At 41.3% G+C, this 26,268-nt stretch overlaps 1 protein-coding gene and 1 pseudogene across 3 annotated transcripts in view; one reads left to right on the plus strand and one right to left on the minus strand.

Moving 5' to 3' along the window:
• Positions 1 to 20,926, minus strand: part of LOC128657101 (gastrula zinc finger protein XlCGF26.1-like) — a 36,631-nt pseudogene extending 15,705 nt beyond the window's left edge.
• LOC128657100 (zinc finger protein OZF-like) overlaps positions 20,764 to 26,268 on the plus strand; it is a 155,728-nt gene continuing 150,223 nt past the window's right edge. For all 3 annotated transcript variants that reach the window (XM_053711347.1, XM_053711349.1, XM_053711348.1), the window contains exon 1: positions 20,764 to 20,832. The gene's annotated coding sequence lies outside the window, so the exon portion shown is untranslated. The remainder of the gene's footprint in view (positions 20,833 to 26,268) is intronic.

The raw sequence follows: 26,268 nt of genomic DNA on the forward strand, positions 1-26,268 counted from the left end.
GAAAGGAGCAAAAAGCATCAACAAGGAATTGGAATAATTGTGCTTTATACAAAAAAATCATAACCACCATAAAAATGGTGGGTCTCATGGACTCTTGCCAATATGAAAGAAATTAATTTATCAGGTAAATTCTTACAAAAATTATGTTTTCTTTCATTTAATTGGCAAGAGTCCATGAGCTAGTGACGTATGGGATAGCAAATACCCAAGATGTGGAGGGAGTGATAAAAATAAAGACAGCCAATTCCGCTGAAAAATTAATCCACAACCCAAATCAAAAGTTTTAATCTTTATAATGAAAAAAACTGAAAATATAAGCAGAAGAATCAAACTGAAACAGCTGCCTGAAGTACTTTTCTACCAAAAACTGCTTCTGAAGAAGAGAAAACATCAAAATGGTAGAATTTAGTAAATGTATGCAAAGAAGACTAAGTTGCTGCTTTGCAAATCTGATCAACAGAAGCTTCATTCTTAAAAACCCAGGAAGTGGAAACTGACCTAGTAGAATGAGCCGTAATCCTCTGAGGCGGGGATTACCCGACTACAAATAAGCATGATGAATCAAAAGCTTTAACCAAGATGCCAAAGAAATGACAGAAGCCTTCTGACCTTTCCTAGAACCAGAAAAGATAACAAATAGACTAGAAGTCTTCCTGAAATCTTTAGTAGCTTCAATATAATATTTCAAAGCTCTTACCACATCCAGAGAATGTAAGGATCTCTCCAAAGAATTCTTAGGATTAGGACACAGAGAGGGAACAACAATTTCCCTATTAATGTTGTTAGAATTCACAAGTTTAGGTAAAAACTTAAATCCGCAAGACTGCCTTATCCTGATGGAAAACCAGAAAAGGAGACTCACAAGAAAGAGCAGATAATTCTGAAACTTTTCTAGCAGAAGAGATAGCCAAAAAGAATAACACTTTCCAAGAAAGTAGTTTAATATATAAAGAATGCATAGGCTCAAAAGGATGAGCCTGTAAAGCCTTCAAAACCAAATTAAGACTCCAAGGAGGAGAGATTGATTTAATGATACGAACCAAAGCCTGCACAAAACAGTGAATATCAGGAAGCTTAGCAAATGGAGTTTGATGAAGTTGCAGTTTATTTCTCGGAGGAGGAGTGGGGCTGTTTAGCTGAAGAACAAAAAGAGCTTTATAAGGATGTGATGATGGAGAATTACCAGACCCTCAGCTCTCTAGGTAATAATTTATATAACTCTACAGGGAACCCTGACACCCCGGAACTCGGAGCCGGCTTTAAACAAACTAATAACCCCTGAGGAACCACCGGGTTACCCCATCCGGAGCAGACTTTGCACCACAGGTGATGCAATCACAGTCATATCCAAGGCACCTTGGACACTGAACTCTCACGTAAGCGTCCCAGACACAGATTGCTTAAAAGACACCCACAGCGGGATACAACCCCCAACTTAAAGGGTGCGAGGCAATGATGAAAGCCACCCAGCTACTCTGGTTGACCCTAAAGGCTCTAGGGATAACACCCACCAAGTCCAAAGACTAAGGTAAACGTACAAGGGAACAGAGCTCAACCCTTAGAAAATCTGGATTGAGAAGACAACAGAAGTCTCCAAGATCCTCTCAGAATCATCTTCCTGGAAACCCCTACCACTCGAGGAATTAATGAATGAACGAGCATCCTAAACCCTGGTGGATGAAAACCCAAGACACCTAAGCAGGGGCAAACACAGGGAAAAAAGGAGACAACCTAATCTGCAACCTCTAAAAATATGGGAGCAGACGAGATCCCGGAAGTAGAAAAAGGCCAAAAGGCCCTAACTTCCTGAAACAGATTACCAGAAGGCTAACCCCAAGGAAGGGAACAAAAGGCCCATCAGCCTCAACCAGAAGGAAGAGGTACCGTCATCAAGGAAACAGAGTCCAAGAGGAAAATCCCAAAGGAAGCCTCAAAAGAGAAGACGAGGAAACAACACCAGAAACTTTTTCCATGGAATCCTCTGAACCTCCAACCTACTGGGAAGGAGAAAAACTCTAGCACCTGACCCAGGAGCCTACAGAGTACGCCGTAGCAGGATCCGAACCTTGGAAAACCCGCCAGCTAAGAATGCAAAGGCCAATGAGGAATGAGCACAATCCCCTCTGATGCCCCCAGAAGAACAAATGAGGACCAGCCTGACTTCTAGGAACAAAAAGGCCACCTATAACTTGTAACTAAACAAGAAAACGAAACTCAACACAAGAGTGAGCCAATCGGCATCCCAACTGGACCAGCCAGGTATAAATGGGCCTGATACAGGGGGCACCCAAGAAACTGTCCAAGGCCACAGGAAGTCGCCACCCTAGAAGGGATAGACCAATTAAATAGACAAACGGTAGACATAATATGTCCTAACTTTTCACATAACTTCTGTAGAAGCTGCCAATGCGACCACAAAATCGCTAGTATCAAATTCCAGAAAAGAAAATGTTTCCAAAGGAAAAAAATTATAATAGACATGAGCTTTCAAAATTAAATTAAATACATCATAACCGGATCAACATAAAATAAGGGCAACACCTGCAGGTTAACGCCCAAGAAGAACGGACACAATAACAGGACCAGCCAGTAAGAGATCAAATTCTCCCAAAGCTCAAAAATGGAAGAAGATACTCAAAAAAAGAAAAAGGAGACGACAAGGAGATTGACTTCATCCCCATTCGTCGAACCCTGTTTGCCACCTGGAATGGAAGACCGAGGATCCACCAACCCAATAGGACTGGAATCCTCCAGCACTGCCAAAACATACCTCAGCAGGACACGAAGGCGCGCCAGTCTATAGTGAAAGGCAAGACTTACATCCACTGAGGCAACTGATGACCCTGGCCCTGAGGATTGAACCCCTGAAGCCTCAGAGGAAACCGCTTCCCCAGAGGGCTGATCTGGACCAGACGATCCCACGCCTGACGAGCCCTTGTTAACAGAACACGGACAATATCTCCCTGGAAGATGTAAATGCGCCAGCGCCATAGATATGGCCATGCGGAACCGTACAGTAACCTCTGGAGGGAACAAGCTGCCTTCCGGAGAAGGATAAATGGCATTTGGGACACCTGTGTAGCAAAAGAAAGTTCTAGGGCATGCGCCTCGCGGGATGTGGAATCCTCAGGGGCGGATGGCTCAGCAGACTCTAAGTTCCCGTTTCCAGAGAATAGAGCACTCTAAAGCGGCATTCGGAACACAACTGATGGGCATGAATCACCCGGGCCAATTCATATTCTTCGCATGAAGTAGAATCTGTATCAGAGACTTCCGTCTCCAAAAACATCAGAATCCTCCATAACTTGGAGATTGTAAATATAGACAGAAAATAAACAGCACCTTACACCCCCAATGGATGGGGCACTCACCACCTCCTATGACCCAGACTCTAGCGAAACAGACACTCTCCATCACCATACGGTCATGAATACAGAAATGGAGAACAAAAACATAACCATGCCCAGTCACAAGGTGTACCGTGCAGTCCAAGAAAAAGCGTACAAGTCCGTAAAGACCGTGCAGCCTACACATTACTACACATTAGCAGACAGAATCACATAACAAACATGATTAAAGTCCCCCCCTGTTCAATAACCCCCCTCAGGAGATATTAACCCTTGATTCCAAAGATAAAAGGAGTCCCACTGAGACCCTATTTTCATTACACTACATTTCCATATTGAAAGTAAAATGAAACGATCTTACCAAAATCTACGCCGTGGACCAGGAACACAGCCCTTCAAGTGTGACAGATAGTAGCGTCGCTTCTGACATCGACTTGATAGAAGAAAGCAGGCAGCGAAACTCGTCAATGCTGATTGCTAATGGAGCTGTTAATATGAGTTGGGATGGTTCCGCGAAAGACTCTTCCTGCATCTCCGGACTCTAACTTTCATCCATGCTCTCACTGAGAGGCTGACAGGACTACTTAAAACTCCAGTCCCATTCCGAAGAGTACTACACTCTATAAGAGACTAAACCGAAATCTTCTGACACTTCTCTGCCAACCTCCTGTGACGAGAGTCAAAGAATGACTGGGGGATGAGGGAAGTGAGGGAGGTATTTAAGCATTTGGCTGGGGTGTCTTTGCCTCCTCCTGGTGGCCAGGTTCTGAATTCCCAAAAGTATATAATGCAGCTGTGGACTCTCCCTGTTTATGAAGAAAATCTACTGCTTTTATGAAATTCAGAGTAGGTGTTATTGTATTGTCTTGTTATTATGTACATGTTAATTATGCTATTCTACTGTATTTATTGGTCCTTTAAAGCACATCTCACAACAGTGAACCAACATCTGCTTACTGAAACCCATTTGGACAACCTGTCAGCCTTACATCCACATAAAAGCTAAGATAAGGCTAATGGCCCTGTAGGTGATTTGTCACATGATTCCTCAGATCAGACCCCTCCCACCGCAATCTCATAAACACCTGTACTGGAACACTCCTGTCACACCCATGCTCAAGTCAGACTAGAAAATATATTCCTAGGTCAGCTGATCAAAATTGGTCTTCATTTTCTTATCCATGGTATTATGAAATGAACTAGAACCAGTCATATCAAACATAATTTTCCTCTTAAATAATGTAATGGTGGCATCAAGTATAGGGAGATGATCCACATTAGCATAAATCAAATGTAGCATTTTATATGAATGACCAATTTATAAGGAATCTGTAAATGTTGCTAAGCTTTTTACCATTTGGTGTGAAACATCTCCATCAGTGCCAGAGACAACAGGAAACCCAGGTATTTTCCTAAATGACGACTAATCAGCAGTGGCCAATGTAATATGATCAGTCTCATGAATAAGGGTGCATGCAGCATTGTTAAAATGCAGAAACAAAGATAGAGCAAATGAAATAAGTTCTTTAAAAATGCCTATTTCCAGGATCAAACTCAATTAATAATGGAGGTAACTAAGCTTCTTACATTCAGATAGAACATATGAATCCGGCATAACATAACTTATCAGAAGGAGGTTGAACATGGTGATCAATAGAATCAAAAGAATGCACAAGCACCAAGGTAATCCCCACCTGTGGGTATGCAACAAATCGTTTGCAGGTGTGCCAGCTATTAGACCTGCACCATGGTCCAAGATATACAGTTCAAAGTAGTAATATAGCCACACCACCAACTGTATTTAAAACATTATTGCTTTATTGTGCCAATTAAAACAGTCTGTTTTAATTGGCACAATAAAGCAATAATGTTTTAAATACAGTTGGTGGTGCGGCTATATTACTACTTTGATGGTGATCAATGGAGATATTAATGGAACTACAGAAACACCTGTCTCTTCAGGTTTCTCTAGTACATAAAGAACATATGGAATCAGCATCTTTAGTAGTTAAGGCACTTGGATTTCTAAGAGTTGTAATGAGTAAGATATACAATTAACACTATTCATATATCTATCCAATAAAATCTCAGACATATAGACCAAAAGCAAAATAAATACAGGGAGTGCAGAATTATTAGGCAAGTTGTATTTTTGAGGATTAATTTTATTATTGAACAACAACCATGTTCTCAATGAACCCAAAAAACTCATTAATATCAAAGCTGAATAATTTTTGGAAGTAGTTTTTAGTTTGTTTTTAGTTTTAGCTATTTTAGGGGCATATCTGTGTGTGCAGGTGACTATTACTGTGCATAATTATTAGGCAACTTAACAAAAAACAAATATATACTCAATTATTTATTTTTACCAGTGAAACCAATATAACATCTCAACATTCACAAATATACATTTCTGACATTCAAAAACAAAACAAAAACAAATCAGTGACCAATATAGCCACCTTTCTTTGCAAGGACACTCAAAAGCCTGCCATCCATGGATTCTGTCAGTGTTTTGATCTGTTCACCATCAACATTGCGTGCAGCAGCAACCACAGCCTCCCAGACACTGTTCAGAGAGGTGTACTGTTTTCCCTCCTTGTAAATCTCACATTTGATGATGGACCACAGGTTCTCAATGGGGTTCAGATCAGGTGAACAAGGAGGCCATGTCATTAGATTTTCTTCTTTTATACCCTTTCTTGCCAGCCACGCTGTGGAGTACTTGGACGCGTGTGATGGAGCATTGTCCTGCATAAAAATCATGTTTTTCTTGAAGGATGCAGACTTCTTCCTGTACCACTGCTTGAAGAAGGTGTCTTCCAGAAACTGGCAGTGGGACTGGGAGTTGAGCTTGACTCCATCCTCAACCCGAAAAGGCCCCACAAGCTCATCTTTGATGATACCAGCCCAAACCAGTACTCCACCTCCACTTTGCTGGCGTCTGAGTCGGACTGGAGCTCTCTGCCCTTTACCAATCCAGCCACGGGCCCATCCATCTGGCCCATCAAGACTCACTCTCATTTCATCAGTCCATAAAACCTTAGAAAAATCAGTCTTGAGATATTTCTTGGCCCAGTCTTGACGTTTCAGCTTGTGTGTCTTGTTCAGTGGTGGTCGTCTTTCAGCCTTTCTTACCTTGGCCATGTCTCTGAGTATTGCACACCTTGTGCTTTTGGGCACTCCAGTGATGTTGCAGCTCTGAAATATGGCCAAACTGGTGGCAAGTGGCATCTTGGCAGCTGCACGCTTGACTTTTCTCAGTTCATGGGCAGTTATTTTGCGCCTTGGTTTTTCCACACGCTTCTTGCGACCCTGTTGACTATTTTGAATAAAACGCTTGATTGTTCGATGATCACGCTTCAGAAGCTTTGCAATTTTAAGAGTGCTGCATCCCTCTGCAAGATATCTCACTATTTTTTACTTTTCTGAGCCTGTCAAGTCCTTCTTTTGACCCATTTTGCCAAAGGAAAGGAAGTTGCCTAATAATTATGCACACCTGATATAGGGTGTTGATGTCATTAGACCACACCCCTTCTCATTACAGAGATGCATATCACCTAATATGCTTAATTGGTAGTAGGCTTTCGAGCCTATACAGCTTGGAGTAAGACAACATGCATAAAGAGGATGATGTGGTCAAAATACTCATTTGCCTAATAATTCTGCACTCCCTGTATTGCGTGATAAATGTGGCTAAGAATGGCGGTATTAAATAAAAAAAATATTATCCAGGTTCCATATAACAGAAAGCAGGCAACTCTAGTTACTACAAGTAACACATAAATAAAGTGTTCAGGTATTTGTACCAGTTAATAAATAAATTACCACATAATAGTCCTAACTGTCCATTTTATTAGGAGAGAGGAACAAAAAGAATACCATCAGGTATCAAGAGAGGTTCTTTATTTCTGTCCATCCTCCATAAAAGGAAATAACTCTTTGTTGGTGAGTGCTATTAGGGTGAGCCAAGATATTTGGTCCACAGCAGATCAATTTACTAAACAAGAAATGTTACTTTATAGTAAACGGTCACTGTAGGAATTTACTACTCACCTTTGGTAATTGGAAAACTGCTCACATACGGCTCCTCTCTATGCTCAATCTTTGTAACAAGTAAAGGTTTCATATGAACATATCCTGTATGGACAGAAATAACAGGTTATGTGAGACAGAGATCACTATATGAGGCCAAAAATAATCAGTACAAATCATTTTTAACCGCAAATAACTTTTGAGTGAAAGAAAAATTTATATATAAAAAAAAAAAAAACATTTGCAATTATGCTTCCCACACCTAGGACTATTATGAAGAGCCTATGACTGGGCACTCACTGTGTATTATGACATCACACACAGTACACAAACAGAAAGAGAAGCAGTCTGCCAGGAACAAACAACAGCTCAGTGGTTTGTTCTATGGCCCAGTTACCACCTGGGTGTAGCTTCTTTTAGCCCAAATTGTGCTTTTCACAGAGGAAAAAAGCTCCTGATGTACATCAGTCTGATCCTGCCTAGCAAGGTCAGTCCAGCCCTGAAATACCAGGCAATGCTCCTCTGAAGAAGGGAAATGGCAACCCAAGATGATTGTTTTGGCTTCCTTTGAGCCTCATCAATGAGGTGCAGCCATATCCCTTTAAGCACATTGAGCAAGGAGTCCATGTCTCGTTTCTCCCATCGCACTTAGTGAGACTTTGCCCAGGGTCATAATACTAATAAATACAGAACGAGAAGCATCTGCCACACACATGCATGACAGGATCACTATGGGCCAGTAGCACAGTGTGTGATGTATAAATAGTTATGGGACCTCAGCTAGATGAACAAGCAGGGAGCAGTGCAAGGGAAGGTTACACAGGGCTGTGTATCTCATGAATAATTTTATTAAGCAACAAATCCCTGTTATAACCAACTCACAGATTTTATAGATAACAAACATAAACAGGGGCGTCACATGACCAAGTACAGTAGGATCTGGACTATTAGATGATATAACATAAATTAATGCACTCACATGTAATGTTGCACCAAAAGCAAAAGTTGCACATCAGGCAGGCTGGATTCTTACAGTCATCTATCAGACTGATCTACTGCAAAACACCAATAACGTTGTCAGCAATCCCCCAGCAGACTTGTGTGTCAGGGGAACGATGAGTTTACAGCAAGTTTTAAAATCAAAACTACATTTATTGAAAACAATGAGTTAAAAAAACTTGCTGTATACTCATCGTTCCCCTGACACACAAGTCTGCTGGGGGATTGCTGACAACGTTATTGGTGTTTTGCAGTAGATCAGTCTGCTTGATGACTGTGAGAATCCAGCCTGTCTGATTTGCACCTTTTGCTTTTGGTGCAACATTACATGTGAGTGCATTAAATTATCTTATATCATCTAATAGTCCAGATCCTACTGTACTTGGCCATGTGAGTCTCTGTTTATGTTTGTTATATACAGATTACTGATTCTGGGAGATGAACCTTATCCCACTACAGTGAGCAGCCTGGGCTTGGACTCATCTTCAAACTTATAAGACTCTGCACATTTTATACTCAGCCCACTGACGCATTAGACATTGTTTGCTATCGCTATTGGGACGGTTTGCTTTTGTAACCATAAGCTTATTTCTTGCTTTCTTCTTATGAGGGCGCCCTATAATTTTGTTGTTTGTACCCAGATTGTATACCTGTTTAACACAAGCCCAGCTTATGTGTCCCTTATATGTGTTTTCCTCTTTGTCCCATTCCCTGTAGAGTTATATAAATTATTACCTAGAGACCTGAGGGTCTGGTAATTCTCCATCATCACATCCTTATAAAGCTCTTTTTGTTCTTCAGCTAAACAGCCCCACTCCTCCTCCGAGAAATAAACTGCAACTTCATCAAACTCCATTTGTTCCTTAAAATAAAAAAAATCTCAAACCATAAAAACAGGATTTATATTGTAAAGTATAAACCACACAGACTGTGTCAATAACCAAATCCAGAGATTGTCTGATGACCCTGGGGTATTGCTGTGTGTGTTGTATAAAGGTCGCTCAGCACCAGACGATCACCCATATACGCATAAGGCAATTTCAGTGGTGAAACAGTCAATAGAGAACAATCTGAAGAATCACAGACAAGAACCAGGAGAAATGTTTGGGGATATCAGAAATGTAGAGGATCAGATACAGGAAACTGGAGAGACAGGAATTTAAATGGTGATATAAACAGAAGAGGACTGATGGGAGAAGCAATTAGGCCAACTTAAAGGGACATTATACACTCATTTTTTTTTGCATAAATGTTTTGTAGATGATCTATTTATATAGCCTATAAAGTTGTTTTTTCTTAAAAATGTATAGTTTTGCTTATTTTTAAATAACATTGCTCTGATTTTCAGACTCCTAACCAAGCCCCAAAGTTTTATGAGAATACCGTCAGCTACCTTCTCCAGCTTGCTCCTGTTTGTGTAAAGGGTCTTTTCATATGCAAAAGAAGGGGGAGGGGGGGAGTGTCTTATTTCCCACTTGTAGTGGGCTTTCCAGCTGCCTTTTCAACAGAGCTAAACTGGGAGCTTCTAAGTAAGTTTTTAAACCATTTTATACTGGATTTTTATATCAGTATCTGTGCATCTTATTCTTTATAGTAGTGTCTATTACATGCAGTTATATGAAAATGAGTGTATACTGTCCCTTTAAGTTATTGGGATCTCAAGGAACAAAACAGGAGAGTAAGAGAAGAAATTGAGTTTCTAAAGAAACAGCTGACAGAGCTGGAGTGCTCAACTTAAATAAAAAAATGTAAGCATGTTTGTTTGCACTGCATTTTTATTATGTAATGTGTACTTTTAGTTTTAAATACAATGACTATTTTTAAGTTGTTTAATAATTAAAGTGAATGTCAATTTTTATGAATTAGTGCCCAGTTTTTAATAATCCTATTAAAAACAAGGGCACTTTAATTAATCAAAATTGACATTTCACTTGTTTTCTTCAAAAACTTACCTTTTATTCCTGGCAGCTGCTCCACCACTTCCTCCGCCCGTCGAAAGCCGTCTTCGCGGGTCAAAAAGGACGAATCCGGCTTCCTCCAATCACGGCGTTGCAAGATTTCCCTGGGGTAGCCGTGATTGGAGGAAGCCGGATTCGTCATTTCTGACGTCACAGAGGCTTCCGACGGCCGGGGGAATCGCTGGAGCAGCTGCCAGAATTAAAACATACGTTTTTTAAGAAAACTAGTGAAATGTCAATTTTGATGAATTAAAGTGCCCTTGTTTTTAATAGGTTTATTAAAAACCGGGCACTAATTCATCAAAATTTACATTCACTTTAAGTTTTAAATATACCAATATTTAGAATGCATAGTTAAAGGGACACTAAACCCAAATTATGTCTTTAATGATTCAGATAGAACATGCAATTTTAAGCAAATTTCTAATTTACTCCTATTATCAATTTATCTTCATTCTCTTGCTAATGTTTTTTAAAAGGCAGGAATGTAAAGCTTAGGAGCTGGCACATTTTTGGTTCAGAACCTGGGTTTTGCTTGCTTATTGGTGGCTAAATGTAGCCACCATGAAGCAAGATCTATCCAGGGTGCTGAACCTAAAATGGGATGGCTCCTAAGCTTTACATTTCTGCTTTTTAAATGGTTAAGTGGTTTTTTACCATAGACTAAAAATATAAGTAATATTAAATTTAAAATTCCAGATACATTAATAACCACACACACACACACACACAACAGCAGATAAGTGACAATATGACTTATCATCCTCACCTCCCCAGTCAGCATGTACAGTAGATCTCTGAGGTTCTTCTCAGTCGTCTTCTTGTTGGTCACACGTGAATTAGCACCAATGCTCCAATAACTGATTTTGATCCTTAATGACACTGAACAACAGGTATTCACCTTGTCAATGAGAGTAACACTGACCTATAGCTAGAGAGGAGGGTGTAAATGTCACATATTAATGTACAGATCTGTTTCTACATCTCTCAAACCTCACTTAAGTCTCAATAATTCAGGAAAACTGCAGAATGTGTGACGTACATGTTTAATTTCCTTTTTAATGACATTTCTGTAGCTTCTTTATAACTCGAAAATCCTCTCTGCTCTCTCTAACGTATATTGTTTAAACGTAATTACAAGACTTTGAAAAGGCTAATAAGCTCTCACATGTCCTGATCCCTGCTACGCCCAATGAGTTCTCACAGTATTAACAAGGTGAGGCCAGATGAGACAGTCCTAAACCCCTTAATAAAGGGATCAGTGAGAAAAATGTTATAGCCTGAGTGGGTTTAATTGACCTCTGAGACACTCAGCACTCACCCCAGTAGCAACAGTGTGAGTGACCCTAATAAACAATTTACATACACTGGCAGGGTCTAAAAATACCTGTGGTGCTCGGTATTCTGGTTACACTAAACCCTAAAGGTTTATACCCCAATGCCCGATACACACTGTATAAGCACACTGTGTGTGAGGCAGAGGGTACCTCTCTATAATATTATATACCTGTACACAGTCCCCTCCCCAATACCTTATATACAGATATATAATTATAATAGAGAGGTTCCCTCTGACACACACAACACACCCCTCCCCAGTACCTTATACATAGATATATAATATTGTAGAGAGGTTCCCTCTGCCTCACACATAGTCCCCTCCCCAGTATCTTATATATATAGATATATAACAATACTGCAGTGTTTGTGTCTCCAGGAACAAAAAGGGGAGCCATATTTTGGGGTATAAAGTCCCCATTTTCCCCATAGACTTTTCCCAGCCTGCTCTGCTCACCTACATGGATACATTGCATCAAACCCTCAGCCTACAGGTTTTTATACATTTGTAACTGTTTACTGTACACAGACACTTACAGCAGCCCCATCATTACCTACTGTACAAACTGCTGAGAAAATAATGTTCCCACAGCACAGCCTTAAAGGGACAGTCTACACCAAAATTGTTCTTATTTAAAAAGATAGATAATCCCTTTATTACCCATTCCCCGTTTTTGCATAACCAACACAATTATAATAATATACTTTTTACCTCTGTGATTACCTTGTATCTAAGCCTTTGCAGACAGCCTCCTTATCTAAGTGCCTTTGACAGACATGCAGTGTAGTCAATCAGTGAAGACTCCTAAATAACTTCACGGGAGTGAGCACAATGTTATCTATATGACACATGTGAACTAGCACAGTCTAACTGTGAAAAACTTTAAAAATGATCTGAGTTAGGAGGCAGTTTTCAACGGTTTAGAAATCAGTTTGAGCCTAGCTAGGTTTAGCTTTTCAAAAATACCACCAAGGGAACAAAGCAAATTTGATGATAAAAGTAAATAGGAAAGTTGTTTAAAATTGCATGCCCTATCTGAATCATGAAAGTTTAGTTTTGACTTTACTGTCCCTTTAAAGGGCAGCTCACTGCGTGGTCACACAGTCTTAAAGTGACAGGCAAAACCCCACACAGCCTTTAAATGGTCAACTAGCACCACATACACACCGTCTTAAAGGGATAGATCACATTAATCTTCACACAGCACAGTCTTAAAGGGCAGCTCACCGCCTGGTCACACAGTCTTAAAGGGACAGGCAAAAAACACACAGCCTTCAAAGGGTAAACTAGCACCACACGCACAGACAGTATTAAAGGGACAGATCACAGTAATGTTTACACAGTGCAACCTTAAAGGGCAGCTTGGCACCTGCTCACACAGTGTTAAAGGGGCAGGTACACACAAACTTATTGGGCAAACTCACCCCACACGCACAGTCTTAAAGAGGCAGGCACACACAACCTTTAGTGGGTAAAGTCACACCACATGCTCAATCTTAAAAGGACCAGTAAGTACCGTAAATTTGCATAATCAACAAATGTATGATAAAATGGCAATATAATAGCACTTAGTCTGAACTTCAAACGATTAGTTGATTTTGTTTTGACAAATTTCAACATTAAAGGGACACTCAGGTCAAATTAAACTTTCATGATCCAGATACAGCATGTTATTTTAACCCTTTGAGTGCTAATGACGGCTCTGAGCCGTCAGAGTTTCCCACTCTGGTGCACACGCTCAGCACCTTATACACAGACATATAACACTACAGAAAGGTACCACCTGCACACGCTCAGCACCTTATACACAGACATATAACACTGCAGAAAGGTACCACCTGCACACGCTCAGCACCTTATACACAGGCATATAACACTACAGAAAGGTACCACCTGCACACGCTCAGCACCTTATACACAGACATATAACACTACAGAAAGGTACCACCTGCACACGCTCAGCACCTTATACACAGGCATATAACACTACAGAAAGGTACCACCTGCACATGCTCAGCACCTTATACACAGACATATAACGCTACAGAAAGGTACCACCTGTACACACACATGCTCAGCACCTTATACACAGGCATATAACACTACAGAAAGGTACCACCTGCACATGCTCAGCACCTTATACACAGACATATAACACTACAGAAAGGTACCACCTGCACATGCTCAGCACCTTATACACAGACATATGACACTATAGAGAGGTACCACCTGCACATGCTCAGCACCTTATACACAGACATATAACACTACAGAAAGGTACCACCTGCACACGCTCAGCACCTTATACACAGACATATAACACTACAGAAAGGTACCACCTGCACACGCTCAGCACCTTATACACAGACATATAACACTACAGAAAGGTACCACCTGCACACGCTCAGCACCTTATACACAGGCATATAACACTACAGAAAGGTACCACCTGCACACGCTCAGCACCTTATACACAGACATATAACACTACAGAAAGGTACCACCACCACACGCTCAGCACCTTATACACAGACATATAACACTACAGAAAGGTACCACCTGCACACCCTCAGCACCTTATACACAGACATATAACACTACAGAAAGGTACCACCTGCACACCCTCAGCACCTTATACACAGACATATAACACTACAGAAAGGTACCACTTGCACACCCTCAGCACCTTATACACAGACATATAACGCTACAGAAAGGTACCACCTGTACACACACATGCTCAGCACCTTATACACAGGCATATAACACTACAGAAAGGTACCACCTGCACATGCTCAGCACCTTATACACAGACATATAACACTTCAGAAAGGTACCACCTGCACATGCTCAGCACCTTATACACAGACATATAACACTATAGAGAGTTACCATCTGCCTCACATACACAGCCCCTCCCCAGCACGTTATAAACAGACACATAACGCTATAAACAAGTGCACCATATGTTACACACACAGCACCTTATTCACAGACAAATAACACTATAGAGAGGTACCATCTGTCTCAAACACAGCACCTTATACACAGATATATAACACTACAGAAAGGTACCACCTGCACACGCTCAGCACCTTATACACAGACATATAACACTACAGAAAGGTACCACCACCACACGCTCAGCACCTTATACACAGGCATATAACACTACAGAAAGGTACCACCTGCACACGCTCAGCACCTTATACACAGACATATGACACTATAGAGAGGTACCATCTGCACACGCTCAGCACCTTATACACAGACATATAACACTATAGAGAGTTACCATCTGCCTCACATACACAGCCCCTCCCCAGCACGTTATGAACAGACACATAACGCTATAAACAAGTGCACCATATGTTACACACACAGCACCTTATACACAGATATATAACACTACAGAAAGGTACCACCTGCACACGCTCAGCACCTTATACACAGACATATAACACTACAGAAAGGTACCACCTGCACATGCTCAGCACCTTATACACAGACATAACACTACAGAAAGGTACCACCTGCACACGCTCAGCACCTTATACACAGACATAGAACACTACAGAAAGGTACCACCTGCACACGCTCAGCACCTTATACACAGGCATATAACACTACAGAAAGATACCACCTGCACACGCTCAGCACCTTATACACAGGCATATAACACTTCAGAAAGGTACCACCACCACACGCTCAGCACCTTATACACAGACATAGAACACTACAGAAAGGTACCACCTGCACACGCTCAGCACCTTATACACAGGCATATAACACTACAGAAAGATACCACCTGCACACGCTCAGCACCTTATACACAGGCATATAACACTTCAGAAAGGTACCACCACCACACGCTCAGCACCTTATACACAGGCATATAACACTACAGAAAGGTACCACCTGCACACGCTCAGCACCTTATACACAGACATATAACACTACAGAAAGGTACCACCTGCACACGCTCAGCACCTTATACAAAGACATATAACACTACAGAAAGGTACCACCTGCACACGCTCAGCACCTTATACACAGACATATAACACTACAGAAAGGTACCACCTGCACACGCTCAGCACCTTATACACAGACATATAACACTACAGAAAGGTACCACCTGCACATGCCCAGCACCTTATACACAGGCATATAACACTACAGAAAGGTACCACCTGCACATGCTCAGCACCTTATACACAGACATATAACACTACAGAAAGGTACCACCTGCACACGCTCAGCACCTTATACACAGACATATAACACTACAGAAAGGTACCACCTGCACATGCTCAGCACCTTATACACAGACATATAACACTACAGAAAGGTACCACCTGCACATGCTCAGCACCTTATACACAGACATATGACACTATAGAGAGGTACCACCTGCACATGCTCAGCACCTTATACACAGACATATAACACTACAGAAAGGTACCACCTGCACACGCTCAGCACCTTATACACAGACATATAACACTACAGAAAGGTACCACCTGCACACGCTCAGCACCTTATACACAGACATATAACACTACAGAAAGGTACCACCTGCACACGCTCAGCACCTTATACACAGGCATATAACACTACAGAAAGGTACCACCTGCACACGCTCAGCACCTTATACACAGACATATAACACTACAGAAAGGTACCACCTGCACACGCTCAGCACCTTATACACAGGCATATAACACTACAGAAAGGTACCACCTGCACACGCTCAGCACCTTATACACAGACATATAACACTACAGAAAGGTACCACCACCACACGCTCAGCACCTTATACACAGACATATAACACTACAGAAAGGTACCACCTGCACACCCTCAGCACCTTATACACAGACATATAACACTACAGAAAGGTACCACCTGCACACCCTCAGCACCTTATACACAGACATATAACACTACAGAAAGGTACCACTTGCACACCCTCAGCACCTTATACACAGACATATAACGCTACAGAAAGGTACCACCTGTACACACACATGCTCAGCACCTTATACACAGGCATATAACACTACAGAAAGTTACCACCTGCACATGCTCAGCACCTTATACACAGACATATAACACTTCAGAAAGGTACCACCTGCACACGCTCAGCACCTTATACACAGACATATAACACTACAGAAAGGTACCACCTGCACATGCTCAGCACCTTATACACAGACATATAACACTACAGAAAGGTACCACCTGCACATGCTCAGCACCTTATACACAGGCATATAACACTAAAGAAAGGTACCACCTGCACACGCTCAGCACCTTATACAGACATATAACACTACAGAAAGGTACCACCTGGACATGCTCAGCACCTTATACACAGACATATAACACTACAGAAAGGTACCACCTGCACACGCTCAGCACCTTATACACAGACATATGACACTATAGAGAGGTACCATCTGTCACACACACACAGCACCTGATACACAGACATATATTGATATAGAGAGGTACCATCTGTCTCTCACACAAACACATAACACTATAAAGAGGTACAATCTGTCTCTTAGATAAACAGCACCTTATACACAGACTTATAACTCTATAAAGAGGTACCAACTATCTCTCACACACACACACACACATCACCTTATACGCAGATATGTATCTTATAGATAGATAACATCTGTCTCACACACACACAGCACCTTCTACACAGATATATAACACTATAGAGAGGTACCATCTGTCTCACACACACACACACCCCTTTACCACCACCTTATAACAGACATATAACACTATAGACAGGTGTCTCACACTCAGACCAGGGCTCTCCCCAGTACTTGATACACAAACATATAACACTATAGAGAGGTGCTATCTATCTCACATACACATACCCTCACTAGCACCTTATACACAAACATATAACACTATAGAGAGGTATCATTTGTCTCAAACACAGCACCTTATACACAGACATATAATGATATAGAGAGGTACCATCTGTTTTACACATCCCCTCTCCCCAGCACATTATACACAGACATATAACACTATAGAGAAGTGCCACCTGTCTCACGCATAGCCCCTCACTGGACCTTATACACAGACATATAATACTATAGAGAGGTACCATCTATCTCAAACACACACAGCCCTTTATACACATACATATTACACTATATAGAAAAACTATATGTCTCATACACACAACCACTTATACACAGACATATAATAATACACAATGGTACAATCTATCATACACACCACCTCTCCCCAACACCTTATACACAGACATATAACACTATACAGAGATACCATCTATCTCACACTCACATTACCTCTCCCCAGAACCTTATACAAAGACATATAATACTATACAGAGGTACCATCTATCTAACACTCACATTCCCTCTCCCCCGGCACCTTATACACAGACATATAACATTGTAGAGAGTTAGCATATATTACACTCACATCCAACCTCTCCCCAGCACCTTATACACAGACATATAACACTGTAGAGAGGTACCATCTATATCATACTCACATCCCCTCTCCCCAGCACCTTATACACAGACATATAACACTGTAGAGAGGTACCATCAATCTCACACTCACATCATCTCTCCCCAGCACCTTATACACAGACATATAACACTGTAGAGAGGTGCCATCTATCTCTAACACACACAGCCCTTTATTGACATATACCAAACACTATACAGAGGTACCAGCTATCTCACGCTCCCACCCCCTCTCTCCAGCACCGTATACACAGACATATTACACTATAGAGAGCTACTTTATGTCTCATACACACAACCACTAATACACAGACATATAATGCATCATGATACAATCATACACACCACCTCTCCCAAGCAACTTATCCACAGACATATAACACTATACAGAGGTACCATCTATCTCACACTCACATCACCTCTCCCCAGCACCTTATACACAGACATATAACACTGTAGAGAGGTACCATCTATTTCACACTAACATCATCTCTCCCCAGCACTTTATACACAGACATATAACACTATACAGAGGTACTATCTATCTCATAGTCACATCCCCTCTCCCCAGCACCTTATACACAAACTATAACACTGTAGAGAGGTATCATCTATCTCAAACACACACAGCCCTTTATACACATACATAAACACTATAGAGAGGTACTTTAAGTCTCATACACACAACCACTTATACACAGACGGCAGTGTATAAGGTGATGGGAAGAGGTAATGTGAGTATGAGATAGATGGTACCTCTTTATATTGTTATATGTCTGTGTATAAGGTGTGGGGAGAGGTGGTGTGAGATAGATGGCACCTCTCTATAGTGTTATATTTCTGTGTATAAGGTTCTGGGGAGGGATGGTGTGTGTGATAGCTGTTACCATTGTGTAGTATTAATATGTCTGTGTATAAGAGGTTGTGTGTATAGACAGTACCTCTCTATAGTGTTATATATGTGAATAAAGGGCTGTGTGTGTTTGAGATAGATGGTACGGCTCTATACTGTTATATATCTGTGTATAAGGCCCTGTGAGGGGCTGTGTGTGAGACAGATGGCACCTCTCTATAGTGTTATATGAATGTGTATAAGGTGCTGAACACAGGAATGGACTGCACTCACAGACTGGACTGGACACACATCCTAAGCCACTGACAGCCCTGAACACTGACAGACAGCTGCACATTTGTCAGAAACCCAGGCAGTCAACCCCTGTGTGTTGTGTATAAGGTGCTGGGGAGTGGTGATGTGTGAGACAAATGGTACCTCTAAATATTGTTATATGTCTGTGTATAAATTACTGTGTGTGAGACAGATAGCACCTCTCTATAGTGATATATGTTTGTGTATCAATTACTGGGGAGAGCTTGTCTGAGTGTGAGACACCAGCACTTTATACACAAACATATAACACTATAGAGAGGTACCACCTGTCTCTAAAACACACAGCACCTTATACACATACATATGACTCTATAGAGAGGCGCCATCTGTCTCACACACAGCCCCTCACAGGGCCTTATACACAGATATATAACAGTATAGAGCCATACCATCTGTCTCACACCACCTCTCCCCAGCCCAGCACCTTATACACAGACATATAACACTATAGAGAGGTACCATCTGTCTCATACTCACATCACCTCTCCCCAGCACCTTATACACAGACATATAACACTATAGAGAGGTACCATATATCTCATACTCACATCACCTCTCCCCAGCACCTTATACACAGACATATAACACTATAGAGAGGCGCCATCTGTCTCTAAAACACACAGCACCTTATACACAGACATACATACATCTGTCTCACACACAGCCACTCACAGGGCCTTATACACAGATATATAACAGTATAGAGCCATACCATCTGTCTCACACCACCTCTCCCCAGCACCTTATACACAGACATATAACACTATAGAGAGGTACCATCTGTCTCATACTCACATCACCTCTCCCCAGCACCTTATACACAGACATATAACACTATAGAGAGGTACCATCTATCTCATACTCACATCACCTCTCCCCAGCACCTTATACACAGACATATAACACTATAGAGAGGTACCATCTGTCTCTAAAACACACAGCACCTTATACACATACATACATCTGTCTCACACACAGCCACTCACAGGGCCTTATACACAGATATATAACAGTATAGAGCCATACCATCTGTCTCACACCACCTCTCCCCAGCCCAGCACCTTATACTAGGGTTGCCACTATACCTTATACACAGACATATAACACTACAGAGAGGTGCCATCTATCTCATACTCACATCACCTCTCCCCAGCACCTTAAACACAGAAATATAACACTATAAAGAGGTACAATCTATATCTCTCACACACACACAGTGATTTACACACATAAGCTACACTCTGTGAATTACACATATCACATCATGTACTTACCACGCTATAAACACACCAGGCAAGAAGGAACAAAGCTGAATCAAATATCTCCATCCACTCCCTTCCCTGTACCATGTGACACATTTAGGTCCTTTAGCTTTATGGGATCTAGCTGCTACCGGACAACCTTATTTGAGTTAGCGGCTGTGTGACACAGGAAGCGGCGTGACGGACAGGTAACGCGAGCAGCTGATCTTATTGTCTGAGGGTGAGGAGAGGGCTTTTTGTGAGGGAAAGGGGTTAAAGTGTGAGGACTAGGAGAGGGGTGTGTGTGAGGGGGTCTGAGGAGGTGAAGATGCAGTTATGTGTGAAGGGGCTGTGTGTGAGGTGGAGACTGTGTGAGGGATAGGGGGATTAGAGGTTGAGGGGGATTAGAGGTTGAGGGGGGGGATTAGAGGTTGAGGGGGGTGGGTTAGAGGGTGAGGAATAGGAGGGGGCTGAGGATGCAGTTGTGTGTGAGGGGGGCGGGAGCTGTGTGTGAGGGAGGGGGTTTATGGATGGGGGGCTGTGAGTGGGTTAGAGGGAGAGAAGGGGGCTGTGTAAGGGAGGGGGTTAATGGATGAGGAGGGGGCTGTGTAAGGGAGGGGGTTAATGGATGAGGAGGGGGCTGTGTGTGAGGTAGAGGGGGCTGAGGGGTTGAGGAGGGGGCTGTGTGTGAGGGAGGCAGGTTAATGGCTGAGGAGGGGGCTGTGTGTGAGGGAGAGGGGGTAGAGGGTGAAAAGGGTGCTTTGTGAAGTAGGGTTAGATGGTGAGGACGAGATGTGTGTGAGGGAGGAGGTTGTCTGTGAGGGAAAGGTGGTTAGACTAGAGTGTGATGTGGGGACTGTGTGTAAGGGACAGGGGATAAGAAGGTGAGGAAGGGGCTGTGTGTTAGGGAAAAGGGGGTTAGAGGATGAGGACTAGGAGGGGGCTGTGTGTGAGGTAGAGGAGGTCTGAGCGGGGGTAGATGCAGTTGTGTGTGAGGGAGAGGATGGTGAGGGGGGGGCTGTGTGTGAGGGATGGGGATTCAGGGATAAAGAGGGGCTGTGTGAAGAAGAGGGGGTAGAGGTTAAAGGACCAGTCAATACAGTATAATTGCATAATCAACAAATGCATGATAAGAAGACAATGCAATATCACTTAGTCTGAACTTCAAATGAGTAGTAGATTTTTAAAAAATAAATTGTAAAGTTATGTCTATTTCCACTCCCCCTGTATCATGTGACAGCCATCAACCAATCACAAAAGCATATACGTATATGCTGTGAATTCTTGCACATGCTCAGTAGTGGCTGGTGACACAAAAAGTGTAAATATAAAAAGACTGTGCACATTTTGTTAATGGAAGTAAATTGGAAAGTTATTTACAATTGCATGCTCTATCTAAATCAGGAAGTTTAATTTTGACTTGAGTGTCCCTGTGTGTGAGGGAGAGGGGGTTAGATGCTGAGAAAGGGGCTATTTGTAAAAGGGGTTTAGAGAGTGAGGAAGGGGTTGTGTGTGAGAAAGAAGGTGGGTTAGAAGATGAGAAGGGACTGTGTGTGATTGAGATGTTGGCTGAGGGTGTGAGGTTAGAGGTTGAGGAAGCAGCTGTGTGTGAGGGAGGGGGCTTTATGTGAGGGGGTATTAGAGGGTAAAGAGGGGGCTTTGTGAGGGGGTTAGGGTGTATGAGGATGAGGTACAGTCTGTGATACTATTAATGATTTGCATGTGTGTTAGTTTGGTGACGGTATTGTGAAATGTTTTAAAAACAAATATAGTGATGATTATGCTGATGATATATTTTTATTATTATTAAGGTTTATGAAAGACACTGAGATTAATAGAGCAGAAAAAGGTGATATGAATCATTTTAACTAAATATTATGAGTAAACCTTTTTTCACAGAGCAATGTCTGTATAATGATATGAAGTTGGGAAACAAAAGCACAATAGCATCTGTAAAGAAGGTACTAGGTGTAAGCAGAAACCTTACAGCAGATGTAGTAATACACCTCTTGGATTTTGTCATTTACTGGTCTATGTGACACTTTATTGCCCAGATTTAAGCATCATTATATATTTTATCCTAGGGTACAGTGATTCAAGGGCACAGTCTGGGTGTTGCATGGGCAGGACAGATTGATTCAGTGGCACAGTCTGAGTGGTGTATGAGCGGGACAGACTGATTGAGGGGCACAGTCTTGATGGTGCATGAGTAGTACAGACTGATTAAGGGGCACAGTCTGGGTGGGGCATGGGCAGAACAGCCTGATTCAGGGGCACAGTCTGTTGGTGCATGGGCAGGACAGACTGATTCAGGGGCACAGTCTGGTTGGGGGTTGGGCAGGACAGACTGTTTCAGGGGCACAGTCTGGGTGGGGCATGGGCAGGACAGACTGATTAAGGGGCACATTCTGGATGGTGCATGGGCAGGACAGACTTATTCAGGGGCACAGTCTGGATGCTGAATGGACAGGACAGACTGATTCAGGGGCACAGTCTGGTCGGGGGTTGGGCAGGACAGACTGATTCAGGGGCACAGAACTCCCAATTTGGGATAGTCCTATATATTACAGGATAATTGGGAACTCTGTCAGGCTTAAAGGGATACTAAACCCAATTTTTTTCTTTAATGTTTCAGATAGAGCATGCAATTTTAAACAACTTTCTAATTTACTTCAATTATCAAATTTTCTTTGTTCACTTGCTATCTTGATTTAAAAAGCAGGAATGTAAAGCTTAGGTGCTGCCCCATTTTTCGCTCAGCACCCTGAATAGCGCTTGCTTATTGATGGCTACATTTATCTACCAATAAGCAAGCATAACCCAGGTTCTGAACAAAAAATGGGTCGGCTCCTAAGCTTTACATTAATGCTCTTAAAATAAAGATAGCAAGAGAACGAAGAAAAATTGAGTAAATTATAAAATTGCTTAAAATTGCATACGCTATCTGAATCATTTTTCAAATTCTTTTATTAATGTTGAATCAGCATATAACTTATATCATACACGTACATCATACTTAATGAATATATTAACAATGACTAAGAGGCAATAAAGATCCAAACCTTTTTTTCATATATTGATAGAACTGGGTATAACCATAAAAGAAAAATTATTAGTGGGGGAGGGGTGGGGGTTTGTCCAGTCTCGGGATAGTGCAAAAATAATATTTTTATACCATGGGGATTATAAAATTTCGGCTTTCATCTCAAATAGGTCTCTGTGTTCTATTATATTCATCCCAAGTTGCTTTTATCGCTATGAAACTGTCTATGTTTCCTTTTTTGTAAGCGGAATACTCTTCTAATTCTAAGAGCTCGGACACCTTAGCTCTCCACATATCTATTGTGGGAATATCTTTTGTCCTCCAATTTCTAGCTATCAACATTTTTACACTATTTGCAAGTATGCGGAATAGAGGAAGTAGGGATTTAAGCGGGAGTTTGATAGATCTATTTAACAGCCAAATTAGAGGATCTGGTGGTAAAGTCGTGTGAAGTATTTTTCTAGCTTCATCTATGACCTTGTACCAGAACTGATTTAATAGTGAGCACCACCACCACATATGGCCCATGCCGCTCCCCACATGTCCGCATCTCCAGCATTTATTATCGGTGCTAGGGTATAACCGGTGCATCTTCCTTGGGGTTAAGTACCAGCAGTGTAAAATGTTATAGTTAGTTTCTAGGACAGATGCGGAAACAGAAGATTTCTTTGTGTTTAGAAACATGTTAGCTGCCATTTGTGGAAGAATAATTATGCCTAGTTCTCTTTCCCACATCTCTATAGAATATGGGAGGTTTCCAGGCATAGGTTGAGTTAGAATTTTGTATATGGCAGAAAGAGAGTGGCTTATTGGTGACTTTAGAAGATATAGTTTCTCAATGTTGGTAGGGGTGCGAGTCATGTTATTCTTATTTTTGTGTGTGGATATGTAGTTATGTAGCCTCCTGTAAGTAAACCAGTTGTTTGCCCAGTCATATCCCTTGTCTATAAGCTGGGCCTGAGTGCATATAGAGTCATTTGCGATGACATTGTATAGTAGTGTGTCCTCAGTAGTCGGGGTGTTAGGGTTTGGTTTCGTTAGGGAATCTAGTGAAAATTCTGTGTTATGTCTAAGGGAAGTTAAGGGGCTGGGGTTTGAGGACAAGCAAGGATGATGGCGAAGGGCCATGTCCCATTGGTTAAAGGTCTCTTTTGTGATTGGATTGGAGAGCGTTTTAATTCTCTCAGTGAAGCTAGGATTCCAGCATCGCTATCTGAATCATTAAAAAAAAATTTGGGTTTAGTATCCCTTTAAAGGGATAGTCTGCTCCAAAATTGTTATTGTTTAAAAATATAGGTAATCCCTTTATTAGCAATTCCCCAGTTTTGCACAACCAACACTGTTATATTAAGATATTTTTTTATTTCTGTGATTACCTTGTATCTATATCTTTGCAGACTGCCCCTTATCTCGGGATTATTTAGAGACTTTTATTTCCGACAATTAGTGCAGACTCATGAATAACTCCACAGGAGTGAGCACAATGTTATCTATTTGGCACTCATGAACTTACCCTGTTTGGGTGTGAAAAGCTATAAAAATGCACCAAGATAAGAGGCAATTTTAAATTTTAAATGTTATAAGGTATATTTATATAACAATGTTGATTGTGCAAAGCTGGGGAAGGGGTAGTAAAGACTATGGCCTCCATTACATATAGAGTGTCGCCCGCAAAAGCCGGCGACGCCAGATTTTATGCGATTTTGGTATTACATATACGGCGTAGCATACAAGTCACGCGCGTATTTTTCATCCTTCGGACGTATTTTTTTTAACCATAGACTAACATAGAACAGACGCGCAATTTGGTATCCAATATACAGCATAAGGACTTACGCGCGAAGAATTCAGAAAATCTACTCCATTTTCATCTCGCCACAAATTGCAGGCGCAGCAACCCTTGCACTGACTAAAAAAGCAACGTAACTCCCTGGAAGCCTTAAAGGGACATTAAACTCTAAATACATGCTAGATGGAATGATGCATTCAAAGAAAATATTAGTCCATGACTAACATGTAGATGTATTTTTTAAAATTTCATTAGTTGTTTAAAAAGTGATAAAATAAGTGTAAAGTTTTAGTGTCTATAAAACACTGGGAGCTGCCATGTTGTAACTTGTGTTACCTTCTCTGCTGTGGCCAATTAGGGTCAGTTATAAATAGGTCACTAGAGTGTGCAGCCAATGGTTGTGCTGGATTTAACAGTGTTCTGCACTTCCATTTCTAACAGGAACTGAAAAGCTCACAATTTCAGAATGGAATTACAGGCAAAGAGGACAAAATAAATAATGAAAGTATATTGCAGAGTTGTTTTATTATATACAATTTATCATTTTATATTACCATCTCAAAGTGTTTAATGTCCCTTTAACAAACACATACATTTAAGCAGCATCTCAAGGTTAAAGGGACAGTATACTATGATATTGGTTTTTTAAGGTTTAGTTGTGTATTTGAAATAGTTTGAAGCCACAACATAATCAAATGGATTGAGCTTGTAGGTACTTTATCACATTGTGGAAATATACTTGCTTATTTACTTTAAATTTCTACTCAAAACAACCAACAATACTTGGAGGATAGAACAATGGGAAATCATAAT

The sequence above is a fragment of the Bombina bombina genome, chromosome 4 (genome assembly GCF_027579735.1).
Source record: "Bombina bombina isolate aBomBom1 chromosome 4, aBomBom1.pri, whole genome shotgun sequence".
NCBI lineage: Eukaryota > Metazoa > Chordata > Amphibia > Anura > Bombinatoridae > Bombina > Bombina bombina.